At 40.9% G+C, this 22,943-nt stretch overlaps 1 protein-coding gene across 1 annotated transcript in view; it reads right to left on the bottom strand.

Annotated features, from left to right (window-relative positions):
* PCED1B (PC-esterase domain containing 1B) overlaps positions 1–22,943 on the bottom strand; it is a 149,682-nt gene that overhangs the window by 111,721 nt on the left and 15,018 nt on the right. Inside the window, exons 2-3 of the mRNA XM_070370669.1 lie at positions 14,518–14,627; positions 12,350–12,422 (exon numbers count right to left, since the gene is read on the bottom strand). The gene's annotated coding sequence lies outside the window, so the exon portion shown is untranslated. The remainder of the gene's footprint in view (positions 1–12,349; positions 12,423–14,517; positions 14,628–22,943) is intronic.

Raw genomic sequence — 22,943 nt, 5'->3', positions numbered from 1 at the left:
GCTAATCCAGGGCAACGTAATCTTGAGCTGGAATCAAGGTCTGTGCATATATCCTATGGGCCTGACACAGGTGTATTCCCAAGGCTAATGTTCTCTCTTATTCAGTGTGCTAAGGAGACAGAATAGTCTAAAGAAAGCTGCATGTCCAGCTTTGTTGGACCAGACTGTAATCAGCTGAAAAGCTTCTGTCCAGATCTCTGCTTCTAAATCAGAAGCCGCCTGTGGAGGCAGAGGGCCTTAGTGTGAATCTAAGTTCATCACTTACTACTGGGTTGGCCAAAAGGTTCCTTTGGGTTTTTCTATGTGAACTTATGGAAAAGCTCAAATGAGCTTTTTGGCTGACCCAATAATCATCTGGGCCTCAGTTCTATCATGTTGCAGTTGGAGGAGATTAGCATCTGCCTCCCAGGTTTGCTATGAACATAAAATGGTAGAAGACAAGCCTCAAAGGTAACAGTATGTGGTGGGTGCTCAGGAAGCCATGCTGAATCTGAAATTTGGTAGCTGCTCTCTCCACCGAAGAGTATCCCTCTCTTTATTTTGGCTTTGTGTCTCTTACCTCCAGCAAATCTTCAGTAAAATTACTAAAGTCTCAAGCTTAGTTTTTTCCTTTGTAATTGGAATCACAGGAGAAGACAGAATTATACAAACATACAAAGGGCTTTCTCTGTGTGATTCTCAAAATAAAATATATGACTCTCAAAAGCAAACTCTTAAAAAAAATTCCATTTTAAACTATCCTTTGAACACGTGCATTTCCTCTGCCTACACGTCCCACAAATCTCTGACGCCAACTAGGAGGTAGTTCAAATCTGGTAAAAGTTGACTGAAGCCTTCCAATCTTTCTCCTTATTTTGGGGGGCTGGGATCAGGGTCAGGACAGGACATGAGGTAGGAAGTGTTACCAGCATGGATTACTGCAATGAAAAGGATAAAAGCTGAGTGAACAATCATATATGGACAAGTCTTGGTGTCCTCATTTCTAAATTAGGGGTTAAATGCCTAATCATATGAGGGATGTGAGAACTGAACTAGATAACTCATCAAAGCTGCCTAACATAGTGCCAGATACATAGTATGTGTTCAAGTCCGTTATTCTCACTCCTAAATTCAGAGATTTGCCCATCTTCTGAGTTCCCACAGCCTTCTCTTTCCCATGCATTATGTCCTGATTTGCATAATAATGGAATAGACATCCTCTCCCTGGTCCTTAAGGACAAGGAGGTCTGTCTGATTCCTCAGTACATTCCAGAGAGCTAACCCAGTTATGAAAAACATTTACTTATGGAATGAATAGGACATCCCATATAATTCAGAGGGGACTGTGTAGGATTTTAGAGAAAGCTAGTTCTATTTGCCAGTTAGCAGTATTAGACTGTAAAGGCAAATGTACCAGAGAGCAGGAATATTAGTTAAGAGGAAGGGGAAGGATTTTCTATCTGGTTTTGCAGCCAGCAGGGCAGGAGGTTGTGCCGGGGGCAGATCAAAGACTGTCTCTTTCCCAGGAAGCTCACTGAAGATTGAGGCTCTCTACTATAGAAATGAAACTTAAGTCTCCCAGTTGAAGGGAGCATGTGTGTGTGCTCAGTCACTTCAGTTGTGTCCGACTCTGCAACCCTGTGGACTAGCCCACCAGGCTCCTCTGTCCATGGGATTCTTCAGGCAAGAATACTGAAGTGGGTTGCCATGCTTCCCTTCAGAGGATCTTCTTGGTCCAGGGATAGAACCTGTGTCTCTTGCATCTCCTGCACTGCAGGTGGATTCTTTACCGCTGAACCACGGGGGAAGCCCCATTGAAGGGAGAAGGTGCTTGCATAGTCCAGTAATCCCTGGAGCCCAGGGGAGAATGGGGACCCTTTCAAAAGGCATAAGAGAAAGGAAAGTATTATGTCTGTTATAAATATTGGCAAGTAATGGGATATTACCAACTTTTCAGTTAAAGGATTACGACATTGGGAGATATTCTGGTAAAGTAATGTACTCCGAAGTGACTTTCATATGAAGAAAACACAGATTTCTCTTTGCTAATGTCTAACACATAGACTATGATTAAAATCACTAGATAAACTTTCAGCCAAAATTACTATTTTGTTAAATAGAAACCACAAGGGATGTAGTGAGTAGAAATGGTTGCTTCATTTTCTGCTCTAACACCATGGAATATGGAGGGATATATTCTCCTCCAAGACAGAAGCCTAATGAACTACAGTGAAATGTGCCTCGACTCTTACTGAAATAGCACTTAAAAAAATTCTACAGCAAAGCTTTCAGAATTTACACAATCATGACTGTATTTGAAAGGCGTGAGGAAATGAGACTACTTTTCATTGGACTGGAGGAACTGATCCCCTGTAGCAAGTTTGGCAGAAGCGTCTCTTGTATAACAGAGACTTTATCAAATAATTCCAGGCTTATGCTGGGCTTGGTGCAGTGTTGGCCACATAACAAGTGTTAAATAAAATAATAGCAACATGTGACATGGGAGCCTGATTCTCTCATTCTTACTGCTAAACCCACATACCAGATGGTTATACACACCCGTAATCAAGTGCAGAGCCGTGTGGGTTGGGGGCTGGCGTGGCAGCTCTGAGTCAGACCGGCTGCCTTTTCTCTCCCTTTTGTGGAAGAGCTTCACGACCTCCACAAACAGTTATTAGGAGCCATGCTGGGGTCCTTGAGACCTCATAGAGCCTCGTGCTGTGCTGTGCTTAGTCCCTCAGTCAGGTCCGGTTCTTCTGTGACCCCATGAACTGCAGCCTGCTCCTCTGTCCATGGGATTTCTCAGGCAAGACTACTGGAGTGGGTTGTCATTTCCTTCTCCAGGAGATCTTCCTGACCCAGGGATCAAATGCGAATTTCCTTTGTTTCCTGTATTGCAGGCAGATTCTTTACCCTTGGAGCCACTGGGGAAGCTTTGGATGGGTTCAGACAATTCCTGAGTGAGGCCAGTTTTTCTCAGCTATGCACAGAATATCTTATCAGTACCTCTTACCATTGAGAGAAGCAGCTTCCTATTAAGATCTGTAATCACCTTGGCTAGGACAAGTACAATTGATTGTTTATGAGTACTTGAAAATATTAGCTCTCTAAAAAAACTCAACCTTGAGGACACTACACTGAATGAAATAAATCTGCTATGAAAGGACAAATACTAAATGATTCCACTAATATGAGGTCCCCAGAACAGTCAAATTCATAGAGACAGAGAGTAGGATGATGGTTGCCAGAAGCTGGGGAAGGAGCAATGGGGAGTTATTGCTGAATGGATGTAGAGTTTCAGTTTTACAAAATGAAGAGTTTTGAGGATGGATGGTGGTGATGGCTGCACAACAGTGTGAATGTTTTAATGCCACTAAAGAAAGTGAAAGTGAAAGTCGCTCAGTTGTGTCTCTTTGAGACCCCATGGAGCATACAGTCCATAGAATCCTCCAGGCCAGAATACTGGAGTAGGTAGCCTTTCCCTTCTCCAGGGGTTCTTCCTAACCCAGGAATCAAACCCAGGTCTCCTGCATTGCAAGTGGATTCTTTACCAGCTGAGCCACAAGGGAAGCCCTAATGCCACTAAACTGTACACTTAAAAATGGGTAGAATGAGAAACTTCCTGTGTATTTTGCCACAATTTAACAAAATATAAAGACATATAAATTAAATTGAAAGATTCACTGACACAGAAAACAAATTTATGGTTACGAAAAGGGAAAGGACAAATTATTATTGTTCAGTCACTAAACTGTGTCCAACTCTTCGCGACTCCATGGACTGCAGCACACCAGGCTTCCCTGTCCTTCACCAACCCCTGGAGTTTGCTCAAACTCATGTCCATTGAGTCGGTAATGCCATTCAACCGTCTTGTCCTCTATCTCCCCCTTCTCCTCCTGTCCTTAATTTTTCCCAGCATTGGGGTCTTTTTCAATGAGTTGGCGCTTCGCATCAGGTGGCCAAAGTATTACAGAGAGAAAATTAGGAATTTGAAATGAACAGATACACACTACTATGTAAAAGTGGATGAGCAACAAGGACCTACTGAATAGCACAGGGAGCTATGTTCAACGTCTTGCAATAACCTATAATGGAAAAGAATCTGAAATTTATACAGAGAGCTGAATCACTTTGCTATATGCCTGAAACATTGTAAATCAGCTATACTTCAATTAAAATAAATATAAAAAGATATATACATATAAATAAAAATCTAATAAGCATTTATTTCTTCTGAGGGTCAGTGAAAACCATAGAGATGTTCCTTCTATCATAAAAAGCCAGCAGAGGCATGTTGAAGCATTTAAGAGGCAGTCCTTCACAACACTCTTTTGTGTGGGAGCTGATTCTCCCTAGAGCGAGTCCTTCTAGGTCAATGCGATACCATCTTCATCTTTGTGTCCTTGTGGCTCAAAATATGAGGTTCACAGTGTCCCTGGGTTTATATTACTAGGATAACCCAAATGCTAAGTGGACTCTTCAGTTCTACCAAAATTTAATTAAAAAAAAATCAGATTGCTTCTAAAGCAACTGAATTCAGTGGGAGGAAAACTGCATTTCTCTTTGAAATTTGAAGTTATGTAAGTCAAACTTCAAAGAACACTAGCACATTCTTTCATGCTGCATATGCTTTTTTTTTTTTTTTTGGTGGAGGGGGAGCTGAAGAGCTCAAACCTTTGCTGCTCTGACCTCATGTTTCACTGAAACTATATAGCCTGGGAAATTAAACTTCACACTGGACCCACCTCTGCCATGTGTTGGGTATTGACTCATGAAAGAGCAGCCTGGTCAATAATTACCTGAAAGAAAATGCTAGTTTGATCTAAAAATGAAGCTCGTGTTTTCATGATCAAAGCAGCTTCTCAGCGAGAAGCGTACCCTCACATTGATTTTACTCCCAAATGGAGATGCAGAAGGCTCCCGAAACCTTCCTTACTTGACTTTCACATGAGGCTGCTTCTCTTACATTTATAAGTCTCTGTTGTGTAGTCATGTCTGACTCTTTGCGACCCTATGGACTGTAGCCCGCCAGGCTCCTCTGTCCATGGGATTCTCCAGGCAAGAATACTGAAGTGGGTTGTCATGCCCTCCTCTAGGGGATCTTCCCAAACCAGGGATTGAACCTAGGTCTCCCACATTGCAGGCGGATTCTTTACCGTCTTTAGCCACCAGGGAAACCCTTATAAGTCTCTACCAGGCAATAAAGAGGAATGTTATGGACTATCTTTGTGTCTTCAGGGTCTTGTCTTCCCCAGTAATACTCGAAGTTCTTGCGCAGAGAGTATCATATTTTGTTAGTAAAGTTGGGTCAGAGCCTATACTGGACACATTGTCCTTGTTAACTACAAGCTATTACCCAATACTTTCTGGGTGATGTGCTTGCAATTCGTAATCAAGTGATTGGCTGATTGTAATCTATTGATTACAATCAATCTATTGATTGTTTATTGAAGTGGATCTTAATGCAAACACAACTTCCCTCTTCATTGACAACCTTACCTGCAAAATTCACTTTACACGCTCTAAACTCAACCAAGTAGGGACAGAAGAAGTGGTTGTTGGCCATCCTCTGAATCAGTGATTTACATGATAGATTGTTCATTTGCTTATCTCTCTTTGTTTATCTACTTAAAAAATGTTTTCTATTGCAGTAAAATACACATATACATAACATTTACCATCTTAACCATTTTTAAGTGTGCAACTGAGAGGCGTTAAACATATCCATTATGCTGTGCAGCCAACACCAACATCCATGCACAGAACTCTTTTCATCTTGCAAAAGTGAAACTATGTACCCATCCCCAACATCCCCCTAGCCCTTGGCAACCACAATTCTACTTTCTGTCTCTATGACTGTAACTATTCTAAGTATTTCATGTAAGTGGAATGCAGTTTTTTTCTTCTTGTAACTGACATTTAATGTAGAAAATGTCCTCAAGTTTCATCCATATTGTAACATACAAAGGAAGCAGAACTTCCTTCCTTTTTAAGGCTGAATAATATTCCATTATATGTAAATACCACATTTTGCTTATCCATTCTTCTATTGATGGGACATTTGGGTTACTTCCATGTTTTTGCTATTATGAATAATATTGCTATGAACTTGAATGTGTGTTTATTTACTTTTTAGCTCTACAAAAGCCCACAGTAACAATTCATTTGGAGGCATGAACACCATAAGAGGATTTGGAAAAGCAAAAGGATTCATGAACTATTTCAGCCACGAGCAAATATCCCTTAAGCCATCTGTTTAAGCTAGTTCTAAACTCTATTCCATTATGTGGAAAATAAAGTAGAATCTCTATTTTACTTGGTTAAAAGTCACTCAAGGGTTCCACACACTGCTCAAGTGTTTTAGGATCATAGAAATGTTTACTAGAAGGGATATATACAAGACCATTTAGTGATTCCCATTCTTCATGTCCATCAGAACCACTTGAGGCTCTTGATAAAAATACTGATGCATAGATCCCATGCCCAGAAATTCTGATTTAACTGGCCAGTGGGTAGGCATCAGTAGTTTTCAAATTTTTTTAGGTAACTAATGTGTAGCCAGAGTTGACAATCACTGATACAGCTTAATCCTCCTCCTCACTCCCATTGTGAGAGAGAAAGGGGAACGATTTGCTGAAAGTAATACAGAAATTGGTGGAATGATGCAAACAGGCATTTTAAAATCCTAGTACTCTAATTTTAAAATCTAGCACTCTAAACCTCTTGAAACTCCTTTATACTGTACTCTGCCTTCAACGCTGATCTTTACAAAGTGCGAACACATAAAATACTATCAAGTGGATGATTTTTATTCAACCAAGAAAGATTTAAATTGAGGTTAAAGCCAAACTGGCAAATTTTAGTTTTCATTTCAGTATCTGAATGGTGATGAAGCCCAAAGATGAAAGGATTCTACCTATTACCAGAAATCTGCCAAAGGAAGACAAAGTCTGTGTGTGCTTTGAGGTATTATACACTCCTAAAAGAGGTTCATCAGAGACAAAGTTTAAAGCAGAGGAGAAAACAGAAATGAAACAACAGGAGAGATTCTAAAGATGATTATATTCTTTGTAAAAGTCAAGTAATGGAAATCTAAGAGGACATACAAATGCCCATTTGAAAAGAGCCTCAGTCTTACCAGTGGTCAGGAAGCTGAAAATTAAACTACAGCTTGATTTATCAGATTAGGAAAAGTGAAAAATGGCTAACATGCAGGGCTGGCAAAGATACGGGGAAAAGTGAACCCAAGGCATATTTGGGACATGTGTTGCTTCCAAACAGCCTCTGAGGAGGAATGTACAAAAGGTCCTGGCAAGGAAGTCACTGGGAAAGATTTACTGTTCTTCATTAACTCCGTTATTTTGCTTTCCTCAGATCCTCGACAAAGAGAATATCAAGGAGGGAGTTCCTAGGTTTGGACCAGTCTTCTGCTGCTTTTTCCATGCTTCAGATACAGGAGACTTAAATTCCTATTTCCAACTTAAGTGAGTTTGAATCCATTTTGCTACATACTGTTGATAAGTCCACATTAATACAGAAAGTAAGCTCTTCATGTAAAAGTTTCTTAGGTTGACTGGGTTGCTGGGGCGTATTTTCCAATGAACCCACTGAAGCTCTGATTTTCTTCATCAATCTCTTTGAAGCAAAATTTCTGTACACAAAGTACCTAATCCTTGTCTTAGGTCTTTGCTGAGTGTGTATGGATCACCTCCTGAGAAGCTCAGCAGTGTTTGGGCTACTCTTCCCTCCATGTGCTCTTGCATGCATCCAGAGCCCGCTCCAGCAATGGATCTGTGTTCTCAACTGCAGAAAGCAATGATCACCCACTCCCCACCCTGGATTCCTCATCACCAGGTAGCAAGTTCTCAGGTTCTGTGCTCCTAGGTGGTAACCCTTTCACCAGCTCAGTTGCAGGCTGTGCGTCTCACACTATTTCTTGAGTACTTGCTGGTACCAGGCTAGCACTTCATTCTCTCATATTTGCATTTTAACTTCCAACAATCCAGTAAGGTAATTATTATTTTTATTCCTATTTACATATGAGGAAGATGAGGTTTAAAGAGTTCAAATGTCTTTCGTGAGGACACGTAGCCTGTAACTGGCAGAACATTGTCACCTGCTTGTAAATGAGTTTTGAGGAGTGAAAACACATTCTTCCACCAGTTTCCTCTTTTAGGAGACACTGTGTCTGAACACATCCATGAGGTACCAGCTAATGTGTGGGATGCTGACCCCAGGCTGCTGACTCCAATGACTAAGCCGAAATCCCTGAGCTACCCTCACTGGAGGAAGAGGCCTCTGCTGTCACTGCTGCCCCCTGCTGGAACCTGGTCTCTCTGCCAAGCTGAAGTCAGGGGCCATGCCGCGCCTGTCCCTGGTGCTCTAACTGGATCCATTGCACCCTCTCTTTATTCTGGGAAAATGGTCAAAACCTCAGGGAGTCTGCCCCCAATATATCTTCTGAAATTGGGACCCTAAAGGCCAGCTATCAGTTCCCCCTATATCCCTTTGGGAAGAAGAGAGAACAACCCCCTTCCTCCTAGAGCAGAATATTTGCAATCCTGTCCCATAGACTGTCCCAGAAAAGCAGGCAATGTTCCATGGAGATGAACAAGACTTGGACTCCACGAAGATCCCCAGCCTCCAGGCAGAAGGTCGGGGATGGAAAGGGATAGTTAGGAAGTTTGGGATGGACATGTACACACTGCTACACGTAAAATGGACTACTGTACAGCATACGGAACTTTGCTCAATGTCACACAGCAGCCTGGATGGGAGGGGAATCTGAGGGAGAATGGACACATGTATATGAATGGCTGAGTCCCTTTCCTGTTCACAGGAAACTAGCACAACATTGTTCATTATTAATTAGCTATATCCCAGTACAAAACAAAAAGTTAAAAAAAGATCCCCAGCCTCTTCACATGATGCAATATGGTAACTCCTTTGACATCTGGCATGGGCATTCACCCATCAGAACTTCAGGAATCTCTCGCGAATATGAATCAACAATGAAGACTTGATCATCAAGACTGATGGCATCCCCTTCCTCCCACTGACCTCAGACACAGAATTTGTGGACATTGTGTACAGAAAAGTTGCTTTAAGGAGATTAAGGAAGGAAATCAGAACTTCAATGGATTCATTGGAAGATACGCCCAGGCAGCCCAGCCACCTTAAGACAATTTGACAGCATGAAGTGCTTGCTTTCTGTTAATGTGGACTCACCATTAGCAACTGGCAGCAATGGAGTCAAATTCACTAAAGCTGGAAATAGGAATTTACAGTCTGTGTCTGAACCATGGAAAAATCCATGAAGACTGATCCAAAGCCAGGAACCCGCACTGGGATTCTCTTGTCTTTGCCTCTCTCTGCAGGCTGGCTTCACTCTGTTCAAGTTTAGAGGTGCCAGTGGAGAACTTGAGGGGAGAAGAGGAATGAGCATGGAAAACAGCATCTCAAACTCACATCCCCTCCCCTCTGAGATCAACAAGGAGAAAGTCTTCCCAGCAGCAAATCTTGGAGAAGGATTCAAATTGTCCTCTTTTGGATCACATCACCATTTCTGAGAGCTGCAGTGGGCTTTGTTACCATAAGAAATAGAAAGAAGTGCTGGGCAGAAAATGAAAAATGGCCATTACAGTATAATGAAAATGTGTTTGTAAGGTTTACATTTGTTTTGGTTTTCATCAATTTCAGTTTTTTAAAAAAATAGTTTAAATAGATTCCCAAAGAGAGCATCCTAACTAATAAAATTGTAACCATTGGAAATTAGGTCTTGACTTACCTGTAATTTTTTTCCTTTATCCCATGTGTTACTATTTTTATACTTATTGTATGATCATTTGATAACTGCTTGTCTGCCCAACTGGAATGTAAACTTCATGAAGGCAGGGCTATTTTTTTATTCACTAAGTGCTATGATTTCCATAGCACATTCCTGGCATACAGCTGGCATCCAACACATCCTGTGAAGGACTGAACAAAGAATCAACTCAACGTTTTCCAGGCTCGATGTTTAAGTCACCACCAGATGATTCCAAAGTTAGCTGAAGAATCCATAGGTTAAGAAACACAGAAAGAAAGAGGAAGTGAGATGAATACCTGGAATTAGAAGACCCAACTAGCCTCACCATTTATGGTCTGACAGGAAACTCCCAGAACAGAAACACGATAATACTGAATAATAATGATCTGATGAGCAAAAAAATAAAAATTTAAGATGATCATAAAAGAAAAAGATTCAAAATTCTAGCTAATTCTGAAAATTTTAAAGTTTACAGAAAAAGCTAATATTTATAACATGTGAAAAACCGAATTTGGCTTAAGAAACCTACCACCTATCATTATATTTCTATTTGATCCAATTTTTGGATGGAAATACCATCAAGCCAGACATCCAGAGAGATCTCATTACTGGCCTGTGTTTAATGGAGCAACACACTCATGAAAACACACCACTTGGGTACTTCACTGGGTTGTGCTAAAAATTATAGCCTTTCAAAGATTCTTGAATACACATGCTCTTGCCCTATGTACACTTAAATAAAACACTTTAGTAAAATACAGCTGTTTGAGTTTCTATTAATTAAGCTTAACTTCTGGTGACCAGGACTTCCTGTGCCTGAGGTCAGGCCAGGACACTGGCTACTCATTGTGGTTGTTAACATACAGAGAGAAGCATGTTAAGAAAGGCGGAGAATGAGGAATTTTGAGGCTGATGGGTACCCTGTAGGAAACCAAGATTTCTGTGAGGTCAGAGGAGGGGCCCAGTGATATTGTGATTTATAATAGGAAATACACACTTGGCTTTTTTCCTATCCCTGACACAGGGCTCCTAAAACCCTTGTAAATTCATAAGTGACAGGCACACTAGGGGCATCTTTATTTCTAATGAGGTGACTCTGGGTGGTTCCTGAATGGAGACTGGTCACCAGAAAGAGCAAGCCATGCGTAGAAGCTTTGGATTTTCAGCCCACCCCACCACTTCTCTAGAGAGGGAAGCAGGGCTGGAAGTGGAGTTAATCACTGATCTTATTATGTGAGGAAGCCTCCATGATATAAAAGCCTACTCATATAAAAATAGTAGGGGGCTTGAAGAGCTTCCAGATGGGTGAGCGTGTAGAGGAGAGAGGAGAGTAGTAGTAGCCTCGGAGAGGGCACGGAAGGTCTGCGCTCTTTCTCCATATCTTGCCCTAAGCATTTCTTCCACTGGGCTTTTCCTGAGTTATATCCTTTTATAATAAACTGGTGATCTAGCCAGTAAAGTGTGTCTCAGAGTTCTGTAAGCCACTTTAGCAAATTAATCGCATGCAAGCAAATTAATCGAATGCAAGCAAATTAATCGAATCCAAGCAAATTAATCGAATGCAAGCAAATTTATCGAATCCAAGGAGAGGGTAGTTGGAATCTCAATCTACAGCTGATGCTTCAGAAGCCCAGCTGACAACCTGGACCTGTAACTGGCATCTGGAGAAGATGAGTGGGAGGTGGGGGGTGGCAGTCTTGTAGGACTGAGCCCTTAGCTGTGGGGTCTGATGCTATCTCCAGGGAAATAGTGTCAGAATTGAGTTGTAGGACCTCCAGAGGGTGACTGAGAATTGCCTGGTGGTATGGGCTTCCTAGGTGGCACTTGTGGTAAAGAACCTGCCTGCCAATGCAGTAGACTTAGAGATGTGGGTTCGATCCCTGGGTTGGGAAGATCCCCTGGAGGAGGGCATGGCACCCACTCTAGTATTCTTGCCTGGAGAATCCCATGGATAGAGGAGCCTAGCTAGTTACAGTCCATAGGGTTGAAAAGGGCTGGACATGACTGAAGCAACTTAGCACACACACATACATGCACACATGGGAAACCCCATCCCACGTTGGAATTGGTACTAGAATCATCTTAGGCCCCCATCTCCCTCCCGCTAGAGACTCACACAGAGGGGAGGGGGCAGTGATTGATTCATGTGACTCCCTGGCAGGCAGTTCCATGCTTCCCTCCAAGGAACTGGGATGACAATCAGCGTGGACACAGGTGAGTTCAGGGCCAGTATTTTGCTGATGCTTTGTCACCTTGCCTGACCGCAAACACCAGTTGAGAGAGCTGGCCAAGACAGTTTCCCATATGATTCCACTTTCCATCCTCCTATGTAACGCCTCCATAAGTCAAGGTATGTTCAACACAAGGCTCACCTCGCAATGAAAGACTTAATTCCATGAACAGGAAAAAAGTATGCAGTAAGGATAAATGTGAGGAATTTATCTGAAAAAAGAGTTCTTGACTTTAGAAAGAGAAAATGGAAAGCACCAACTCTTCCGATCAGCAATAAAATGGTCTTTCGGGATTGAGGCAGCAAAGCAGACCACGCGGCAAAGCAGTTACCTTGAGTGATGGGCTTGGTGCACACAGCTCAGTGGCTTTCCTGGTGGGTTGCCCTCTGGTTCTGTCTCTCCGTCTGTAAAAGAATGAAAGGTTATCTAAGTTCTCATCCAGGTTTAATTTTCCAAGTTTTTCAGTTAAAAATTCTAAAACTTGCTAACTGTATCATTGTTAAGATGTTTTTCTACTCTTTAAGGGACGACACGGGGAGTATTTCCCAACATTGGTGAGGGAATGAAATGACTATGAGATTGTACTCGTCTCATTAAAGCAGCAACTCACAGTGCGTTCTTTCAAGACACCTGTACTTTGTTGCTCTTTCAATCACTCGTACCCCACTCACTTTTCCTTTATGACCTTTATTCCTCTGGAAGCAGTTTTAGAGCTGCTTCTTATGAGAACCTTTTTTAAAGGAGAAAAATGTTCTTCCTACACAAACCCAAACAGGATTTACTAAATGATAAATTTGACTAAAGCATGACAAAATTGGGCTTCCCTCATGGCTTAGTGATAAAAGAATGTGCCAGCCAGTGCAGGAGACAGGGTTAGACCCTTGGGTGGGGAAGATCCCCTGGACAACGGCAACCCACTCCGGTATTCTTGCCTGGGAAATCCCATGGACAGAGGAGACTGGTGGGCTACAGCCCATGGGGTTGTTAAAAAGTCAGACATGACTTAGCAACTAAAACAGCAATAACAATTGACAAAACCAGTTTTTAAATTCAGTGTTGAGCAGTGGTCTCCATCAGCTTTGCATATAATCATATTAGCATCCCCGTGTATCTTTTTTTCTTTTTCATTCCCAGGTCATAGTTACCCCAGACCCCAGGCTCCTCCCACCAGGCTTAGCTCCGCCCATTGCACACACACATCACAACACACTTTGCTTCCACACTCCAATGTCTTTATCCTAACTGTAGGATAAAGTCTAAAGATTTGACTCAACCCTGGAATCCATTCTCACTGGTTCATGTCTGTCTGAGCACCCCAGCTACCATTACTCCCTTACATAATCCATGGTCCTGTCCCTGGGAAGATTCCCAGTTCCAGGCACATCCCAGACCCTTCCCACTTTGCTCATTTTCTTTACTGATTTGGACCATCTTCCCTCTTTTTGTTCTGGCATTTGAATCCTATCAGTTTTTCAAAACCCAGTGGAGATCCCCTTTTCTCTATGGAGCTTCCCCAGAACTCTGCATCTTGGAGGGCACTATCCTTACTTGTATAGTCCACTGCCTGGCACAGCAAGAGACATTAGCTCAGTAGTCTCGAAAGTATTCCTCATGGGGCCATGATCTCCTTCGCAGGGCTGAGTCTACTTTTAGTCAGCACTTAAAAGCTTATAGGCCCCCTAAAGCATGGTTGGGTGAGAGAGGACTCAAAGTACAAAGGTAGTCAGTCCCCTGACCAGTCTCAACAGAACAGGACTAGGAGGCCCAAGGGTGAGCCAACTTCCAATGAGATGAAGAACACCCAGAAGGGCCAGAGGCACCTTCTCTCACCAGGTGCAATCTTCTGAGTCCTGAGTACAGTGTCCTTCTGTTTTTTACCCTCGTCTCCTTCCCTCTCTCTCCTATTCTTCTGGCGTGATTAGAAGGGGATGGGTAAAAGTTGAATTCCCTAAGACCTGGGTTTTTTCTCCTGAGCCTAAGGCAATTTAACCTAATTCTTGCCCCAGTGGGTCAAAGTAAACTTTTGACCCAGGTGTGAGCAAGGTCTCTGCAAGGAAAGGTTTGATGGAGGCCTGATAACCACAACATTCAGAAGGTGATTTACTCAGGGTGATAATGAAAGTCATAACATAATTCATTCACATTGTTATTTATTTATTTTTTTGCCACACCACAGCATGCAGGATCTTAGTTCCCTGACCAGGGATTGAACCTAGGCCCTTGGTGGCAAAAGCAGGGAGTCCTAACCACTGGACCACCAGGTAAGTTCTCTAATTCATTCACATTGATTGAACTCTTATCCTGTGGCAGGCCTTCTTGTTTTTATCTTTCATTCATGCATTTAATTCTCCCAACAGTTGTCTAAATTGGACATTATTCTCTCCCTTTTACAATGAGAAAAACTTTCATGTCCAAAGGTGAGCTGCCTTTCCCCAAGTCACACAGTTAGTGAGTGGCAAAGTTATTTTCATTTAGGGGAAGAACCTTAGCTTAACTTACTTTACCATAAAACCAGAGGAGAGAAACTCAGGTGTCTGCAGGAAGCAGAGTCCTCAACACATCCCAGGCTTCTTGAATGGTACCTCTGGGATCTCAGGGCCTCTCATTACCTGAAATAAGAAAATGGCAAAAGTTTAATTATTCATTTTCCATCACCCTTAATGAGGGGATTAACTGCCACCTGAAACAAAAGGAAATAGCCTGACCTTCCTGCTGTCAGGAAGTGATAATTAACTAAAACCTCTAGTCAGTGGAAACAGACAAATGAGTGTTTTACTGATCTTGATGCAAATGAGCTGTCAGGGTCACTAATTGAAGTCACATAATAGAGCAATGATAATGAAAAAATAAACACATGCCCAAAATAGACATTTTCTGAAGTACAGTTTGTTTACAGATGCTCTTCAGGAGTTTCCAAAACCCTGCTGACTCACTTTATGTCTTAGGGTTCTGAATATTTTGAAGGGGTAGGGTTTGCAGGGCCCTAGTTTGCTGGGAGGGCAGCGGAGAGGAGGCTGTGTGCATGGACAGGGAGGGAAGTTGTCAACTAAAATAATCAAGAATAGAAAAGAGTTTTATTTGAACCAAACTAGCCCAGAAGTCAGCTTCCCAGATTACTCTGGAAAAACTGCTCCAGAAAAGCAAGGTTTCCCACAGTTTTTTATCTTGTCAGAACAAAGAACGTTAAACAAGTCGGGGTTACATTTTTTTCAAGTTTTTAAAAAAAAGAACAGACCAGCATGTACACAATGAGTCAGTATGGCCTTGGCTCCTGGGAAGGCAGTCCTATCAGGGAAGGAAGACCAGAACTGCATCCCAGGATGGAGGGCATTAGGCCTTAATTTCTAACATGGACATTCTTTACCTTTGGCCAATGTGCCCTTTTCCTTAATAATTAAAGTCCATGTGCAGTGAACATTTGATAGGCTACAAACAAGCTATTTTGGTTAGGCTCTAGTTTAAATTAAATCATGGGTAAGGCAGAATGACTTCCCCAAACTTCAACATGCGAACATTTCTCAGAGTCTGTTTAGCCTCAGATTCAAGGAGCATCAAGTAAGTGGAGACTAGTTTGGAGACCGTTCATCTCAGCCTCAGGATCAACTGGTTGGCTTTTCATTACTTGGTTGATTGGTTTGACCAAAAGTTACTGCAGGAATGATTCATGGAACCATTCTGCTGCACAGCATGTAAACACAGCCTTCTAATCTAGACTTTAGCTATTAAAATGGTCATAAATAGCTGCAAATTACTACTGTTGCGTAACTGGTGACTTCATCACGGCTCTGGCCGAGCAGATGGAGCCGCGTTCCAGGCAGTGCTGCAGGGCCCGGCTGGTCCTCAGCGTGTAACGAGTGCAGCCTGGTAGGTGTGACACGGACGACAACATGGCATCCTCCTTGTTCCAGAGTAACACATTTTTCAGAAGGCCATCAAGCCTTCAGAGCCTCACACATGCTGCATGATAAATAAGTATATAACTACCCCAAATATGGCAAAACGAGTCGCTATTAATAACCCTAAGAGTCATGGGGATTTGGGCAGTCCAGTTCCTCTGCCAAAAGTTAAGAATGTTTGCTCAGTGTTTTGATTTTTTTTTTTTTTTTAAACTCTGTTCTTGATTTGCTTCAGTACATTTCCCATTTAGCTGACTTTATCTGTGACCTTACTAGGACATACCAACACATACAGGATGGCAATGGAAGGCCTTTTAAAGCTATTGGGGCTTTCAAAATTGTGTCTAGTAAACATTTTCCATTTCTCTCTACCATAGCGACTATCACCTTTGCCATTATGCAGAAATTACTAAAGGGCCAGGGAAGAAACTCCCTAAGTTACTTATATTGATTATAATATTGTACCATTAACTATTTCTTGAACATTTATTCTCACCAGATAGTGTTTCTATACATTGCTAAGTTTTGCATCAACCTTCCAAAGTCGGTGTTATTCCTAATTCACAAACCAAGACTCAGACGTTGAGTAACTGCCCGGAGCTGATATGCAAGTGACTCTCAGGGCTGGAATGCAAACTCAAAGCTCCTTGACTTAAGCCATATGAAACTGCCAGTGGTCAATCATTTCTGACCATCAATGGCGATTTTATGGTTTAGCCCATTACATGTTGGTTCTGAAAGGAAATCTAGAATCTCCTTCTGATATCACCACTCATTTGATTGGAATTTTTTCAATGCAGAATTGGGAGGAGAGGGAGGGGAAATGGTCAAATGATCTATTTTCCTTCCATTGATGATTATTATTATGACAATAAAGACATGTGAAACTGCACCAAAAAAAAAAAAAAGGCAAAACATGTCAAAAGCTCTCTGTTCTACTCACATTGTCTGATACATTCTATCTGAAAATCTCCACATGGAAATATGCTCATCAGACTTTTCCAAGCACTGAAATGATTTTTAGCATTTAAAAGCTAATGATGTTAAGATACAATTTTGATAGATCATGTGTTTTAGTAAGCAGGTAGGCTATGAGTCTATAATACCTATATCTTGCCAAAAGATAATTTGGCAAGAGCAATTAAAATTTCTTGGGAATTACCAGAAAGTCAATAGCATAGTGGCTTAGGTAAGGTAAGGTAAGTCACTTCAGTCGTGTCCGACTCTGTGCAACCCCACAGATGGCAGCCCACCAGGCTCCCCCGTCCCTGGGATTCTCCAGGCAAGAACACTGGAGTAGGTTGCCATTTCCTTCTCCAATGCATGAAAGTGAAAAGTGAAAGTGAAGTCGCTCAGTCGTGTCCGACTCTTCGAGACCCCATGAACTGCAGCCTACCAGGCTACTCCACTCATGGGATTTTCCATGCAAGAGTACTGGAGTGGGGTGCCATTGCCTTCTCCGAGCATAGTGGCTTAGATAGGAGCTATTGTCTATAATAAATTATTTCTCTGAGTGTTTTTAGAAACAATTCATAATAAACTCTTTTTAATTCAGTTTTCTCCAATGATAAAGTAAGAAAAGGAAATATTATGGCAACCAATAATAATTATTGCATTTAATACAAGATAGCTACCGAATAGTAAATTGTTAAATGCATTGTAATTGGGACGTTTAGTGTCACACGAGAAATAATAGAAAAAAGGTTAATGAGCCTTAGAGTGAGATTTCAGTCAGAGGAAGAATCTCATTTTACTGAAGGGGAAACTGAGGCAGAATAAAACCAAATTAAATAGCAGAACCATTCAACTCATTGGCAATACCTTAATGACTAGCATTCAGTTCTCTTCTCAGTTAATGCTTTCCCTCCCTAAAATCACAGTCTGGCTCTATGTAATATTGTTTATTGTACTCTACATTTCTTTTCCTTGAAGATATCTGGAACAAATAATGAGATGTACCTAACAAGTTATTACATTAAAATGAACTTAATATCCTGGGTGATTATATTCTAAAATGGGATAAACTAGATTCTTATTGAAACAAGATGATCAAATAACTTTAAAAGTAAATTCCTATAGATCTACTACTAGACTTCAAAGTCTGATTGGCCTTTCTCATGGTCAGAAGAAGTTTCCTTTCTATCTGACCCTTTCCAGACTCTCTGTTCACCTCTCATATGGGAGGCATCTGATTTCAGATACTGAAGGATTTAACGTGACTCAAGGTTTTGACTCAATATTATGAATAGAAATATGAAACATCACAAAGTTTATAATAGCTTTACCATATTACTTGTGAACCAAATGACACAACCAAATGGGAGAAGTACCCACAATGAAAGAATTCCTAATATTTTTCTAATATAATGATAAACATATAGAGAAAGAAAAGGAAAATAAGTGTATTAACTGATGGATGAATGATTCAGCTTCTACATTAACAATGACTCAGTCTGTAAAAACTGGCATGTTTACAAAATAAATCATATTACTGAACCAGAAAAGACAGGCACATAATATGCAAGTGAACCAAACATGCTCACAAAATAATTTTCTTTTATTTCCATATAGGATTTTCTTGAGGGTTCTGAATATTACTCTAGCCTTTAATGACATGCAAAAGAGAAGTGAAATGTTAATGATTGCTAGAAAAACAGTCCTTTATGCACGAAAATAACTTGCCTCAAAGAGTATTTATGAATAGCAGTGGATTCAAGAGTTTCTATTAATAATCCTTCGTTGGCTATAGGTCAAGCCTGTGAGAATGGCCCCTTTTCCAAGGAAGGAGTGGAAAATTGCACAGTGTAGCCCTTCCTTCAGAGCTGCTGGGTTTATGTGCTGACACTTGCATTGATGAACATGTGCTGAATGTCCTCATTGGAAATTCAGCTTTATGACTGGCAGGTAATGGACGTGACCTTGCGGATTTATGGACCGATGTTGGGAGTGTACAGATGGAACAGGAGGTTGTGCTGGCTCAGAAAATCCCTTCAAATACCTATATTGGCCTCATTAATCATGACCTTGTGACTGTGACTGGGCCACCTCTAAATCTTCTTTTCCTGGGCTAAGTAAACTCTGCTTTCCTGTCTTTCTCATCCTCTTCAAACCATTCTAGCAAAGTTCACATGAAGTCCAGAAAGAGTAGCAAAAGGGGAAAGGAAAGTTTCTGAGAATGTCAGTTCTGACATTCTAAAATTGAAGAGAGGCGGAGAAAGAGTATTTGTTCAATTTATGTACATGATAAGTATCCATCCAAGTGAATGCTATAGGGGTCAGCCTTCATAAAGTACATTCATATACTAAGGTGCCAAGTATGCAAAGATGGTGAGGACATAATCCTTTCCTATTCTCAGGAACTTAACAATTTGATAGAAGAGTTTCATATGTGTGTGAGTGTGTGTGTGTATGTTGTAGGGGAATAGAAAAATGTTTCTGCATAATGATAAGCAGCTCTTTTAGGCAGAGGGCATGGTCAGCTACTGCGATAAAAGAACTTGCTCTGGGAAGATTCCAAAATATATTCTGATGCCCAAAATGGTATTGGGAATTATTATTCCTTGGTGTCTAATGCTGCACTCTCACAGCAGTGCTTTGTGAAGATATTGCTGGAGAAGTCAAGACAATTTGACATGGGAGAGTTTTTCAGGTCATGTTCTTTCCTCACAGGAGAGAAAAGGACTGCACCAAAGCAGGGTGCTGGTCGGGAAGGGAAACCCATCAGTCAAGAGGCTGTTGGTTGCCAGGAATCTAATCTCATGTGAATTAACTCAAATTAAAAAGAGGAGTTACCTGTAAAGATAAAACTGGCAATCTTATGGACATCCAGAGGCAGGAAGCAAAGTCCAGGTGGATGTCATAGCAACCTAACCTGGGAACTAGAATGTCAGTGGGTCTCTGATTCTCTATTTTTTTCACTCTTTCTCTTTTGACTCTTCCCCCCCCTTTTTTTTTTTAGCATATCTAATGCCTTCCCTCTAAAGAGTTTGCTTCCTCTGATTGTTTATAATTTGGTTTTCAAGTAACTTTGGTTGTATTTGATTTTGGCATGCACTGGTGCCAACCTCAGTCCAGATGGACGTGAGCTCTGAGCAGGAGCCCACAGCCACTGATGGCCATGTCTGTAATTCGGTTCAGATTTTCAGAGAGTGGCTGTCCATGAGGCTGCTCCTGGTCTATTCAGATTGGGGCGAGATGGATATGGGGTGGGGTCAGGGCCATGTAGACCTGTCCTTTACAGCAGAGACTGTGAACAGCAGGAATTCTCAGAGGGAGGAACTGGGGAGAAGGCACAAGTGTCTGGCAGAGTGTCAACCACTGCTCCAAATCAAATGCTTCCTTCTCACAGCATGGCAGGGGGCAAGCTTCACGTGGAGAGGAGAGGAACCCTGTCTGCTATGACACAAAGCTCAGTAGGACAGCATTTGGAGCATGGATAATAATATGGTTTCTGTGTCTGCATCCTTTTCTCCCTCTACTACAAATTTAACAGAAAGTAACTGCTGTTTCAGTGCTGGTGCTGCCATCTCTGTGAATGGGGCCGAGAGAATCTTTGGGTAAACTGAGGAGACACAGCTAGATAAGTAAGCAAGTAGGTGTTAGTTACTCAAGTCAGACAAGTTACTCTTGTCTGACTCGTTGCGATCCCATGGGCTATAGCCCGCCAGGCTCCTCTGTCCATAGAATTCTCCAGGCAAGAATACTGGAGTGGGTTGCCATGCCCTTCTCCAGGGGATCTTCTCTACCTAGGGATCGAACCCAGGTCTCTTGCATTGCAGGCAGATTCTTTACTGTCTGAGCCACCAAGGAAGCCCCCATGCAGCTATATACTGAGGTATTTTCATTAATTCATTCAGTTAGTTAGTGTTAGTAAGTACCTGTTCTGTCTTGTGCTGGAAAAGCAGGAGAGCCCTATATACTCCAGAAGTTTATTTTATTAATGGCTCTTTGGGGTATGTGTTTGTTGACTTTCCACTGAATAAAATCTAGATATTACCAGTGAGAAGTTCCCAAAACACTCTTCGTATTTTTCTATCTAAACATTTCTAAAACCAAAATACTAATAAATAATTTTTATTTATTTCTAAAAGCAAAATACCAATAATCAATGCTCATTACTGGTTCTTAAAACTAAGTTCAGTCCAGTGCCTAGAAAGGAAAACCAAACAGAAAGACTAAAATAAACAATATAATCCACCTCACTTTCCCTTTCTCGCTTCTGCGTGGCTTTAACGTGAGCTTCTAACTGGGAGGACACTTACTATGTTTGCTACAGGCAGATGTTTATGTGTGTTTTGAGTTTTAAAAATCTAGATAAGGAGCTATAAAAAGGAAGAGGGTGTTCATTTAAGAAGTTGTCCTTAAATTGTATATTTTGAGGGGTGTATTTTCCATAGGCATACTCTTCTTTATAGACATATGAGTTATTTTAGGCATTCCTAGTTGATACAATAGTCAGAAACCTGACTGCTTCTGGGGAAACAGTCAGGCATCAGGGGACTTGGGTTCAGTGTAAGGTGTGTAAATCTAAACGAGTCTCTTTCCTCCCATGATCCCCACTTTTTTGTCTTTTGGGCTTATCTATCAAGTTATTGGGGGCTTCCCCGATGGCTTAGTGGGAAAGAATCTGCCTGCAATGTAAGAGATGCAGGAGACTTGGGTTCAATCCTTGGGTCAGGAAAATCCCCTGGAGGAGGACGTGGCAATCCACTCCAATATTCTTGCCTAAAAAATCATGTGGACAGAGGAGCCTGGCAGGTTACAAAAGGAGAAGTCAAAAGAAGGGGCGGCAGAGGATGAGATGGTTAGATAGCACCACCGACTCAATGGACAGGAATCTGAGCAAACTCTGAAAGATTGTGGAGGATAGAGAAGCCTGACAGGCTTCAGTCTATAAGGTTGCAAAGAGTCTGACACAACTTAGTGACTGAAAAGTCAAAGTGAAAGTTGCTCAGTGGTGTCCAACTCTTTGCGACCCTATGGAACTGTACAGTCCATGGAATTCTCCAGGCCAGAATACTGGAGTGGGTAGCCTTTCCCTTCTCCATGGGATCTTCCCAATCCAGGGATTTAGTGATTGAACAACAACACAATCAAGTTATTAGCAGTATCAACTGAGAGGTAAATGTTAACACTCTTGGAAAACTGGAAAACACTATTCAGTAAGTATTTGAATTTGACTGAGTAAATTCAGAACTTTACTGAAAAATCAGTATTATTGCCTGACCTTGACACTAAAGTTGTCTTACCCAAACTTACAATCTATTTTCGGTGATTATGTAATCAAAATTCCATCTCAAATATATTTAAACTAACATACTTAACTCACATAGTGGTTGCATTGCAAGTCTATTTTCAGGAAAAAAAAATGCTGGAAGGAATAAAAAAACATTGAAAAGGGTAAGTACATGAATATTTATAAATTCCTATTAACTGTGCAAAACAATAATTTTAATTTTTTTGGAGAGTAAAATCTATGTAGAACTAAAATGCAAAACAAGAAGAACAGAAAAGGCAGGAAGGTTAAACAGCTTGAAAGGTTTAAGGATATAAAAATATCAAAGGAGTGGTAAAAATAATAATTTTTATAATTCTGTAATAAACCTATGTTTTGTAATCTCTAGGATAACTATTACCAGGATAAGAAACTAATGTATTATTTATAAGTTATTAGAATAAAAAGTCAATAATTTAAAATTTTTAAATAATCTAAAAAGGCAAAAAAGAGGGAAAAAAGCATAAAACAAGGAAAAAAGGAATATGAAAGAGAAGAGCTTAATAGAAAATGAAAATAAGATAATATCTAGAAACCCAATTATGCCAGCAACTACACTGAATATAACTGAACTAAATTTGAAGTAAAAGACTATGATTTTCAGACTAGGTTTTAAAAAACCCAACTGTATGCTTTAAATATATTAACAAAGAAATTTTTAATGTAAAAGGAAAGATAAATATATCATGCAACACTAACAACAATGAAAATAATTATGTAAATCTACCAGTATAAGGCAATGTGAACTTTAAAGC

This window comes from Bos mutus, chromosome 5 (assembly GCF_027580195.1).
Source record: "Bos mutus isolate GX-2022 chromosome 5, NWIPB_WYAK_1.1, whole genome shotgun sequence".
Taxonomy (NCBI): domain Eukaryota; kingdom Metazoa; phylum Chordata; class Mammalia; order Artiodactyla; family Bovidae; genus Bos; species Bos mutus.
The sequence above is the reverse complement of the archived record's forward strand: the minus strand, read 5'-3'. Positions and strand labels throughout refer to the sequence as shown.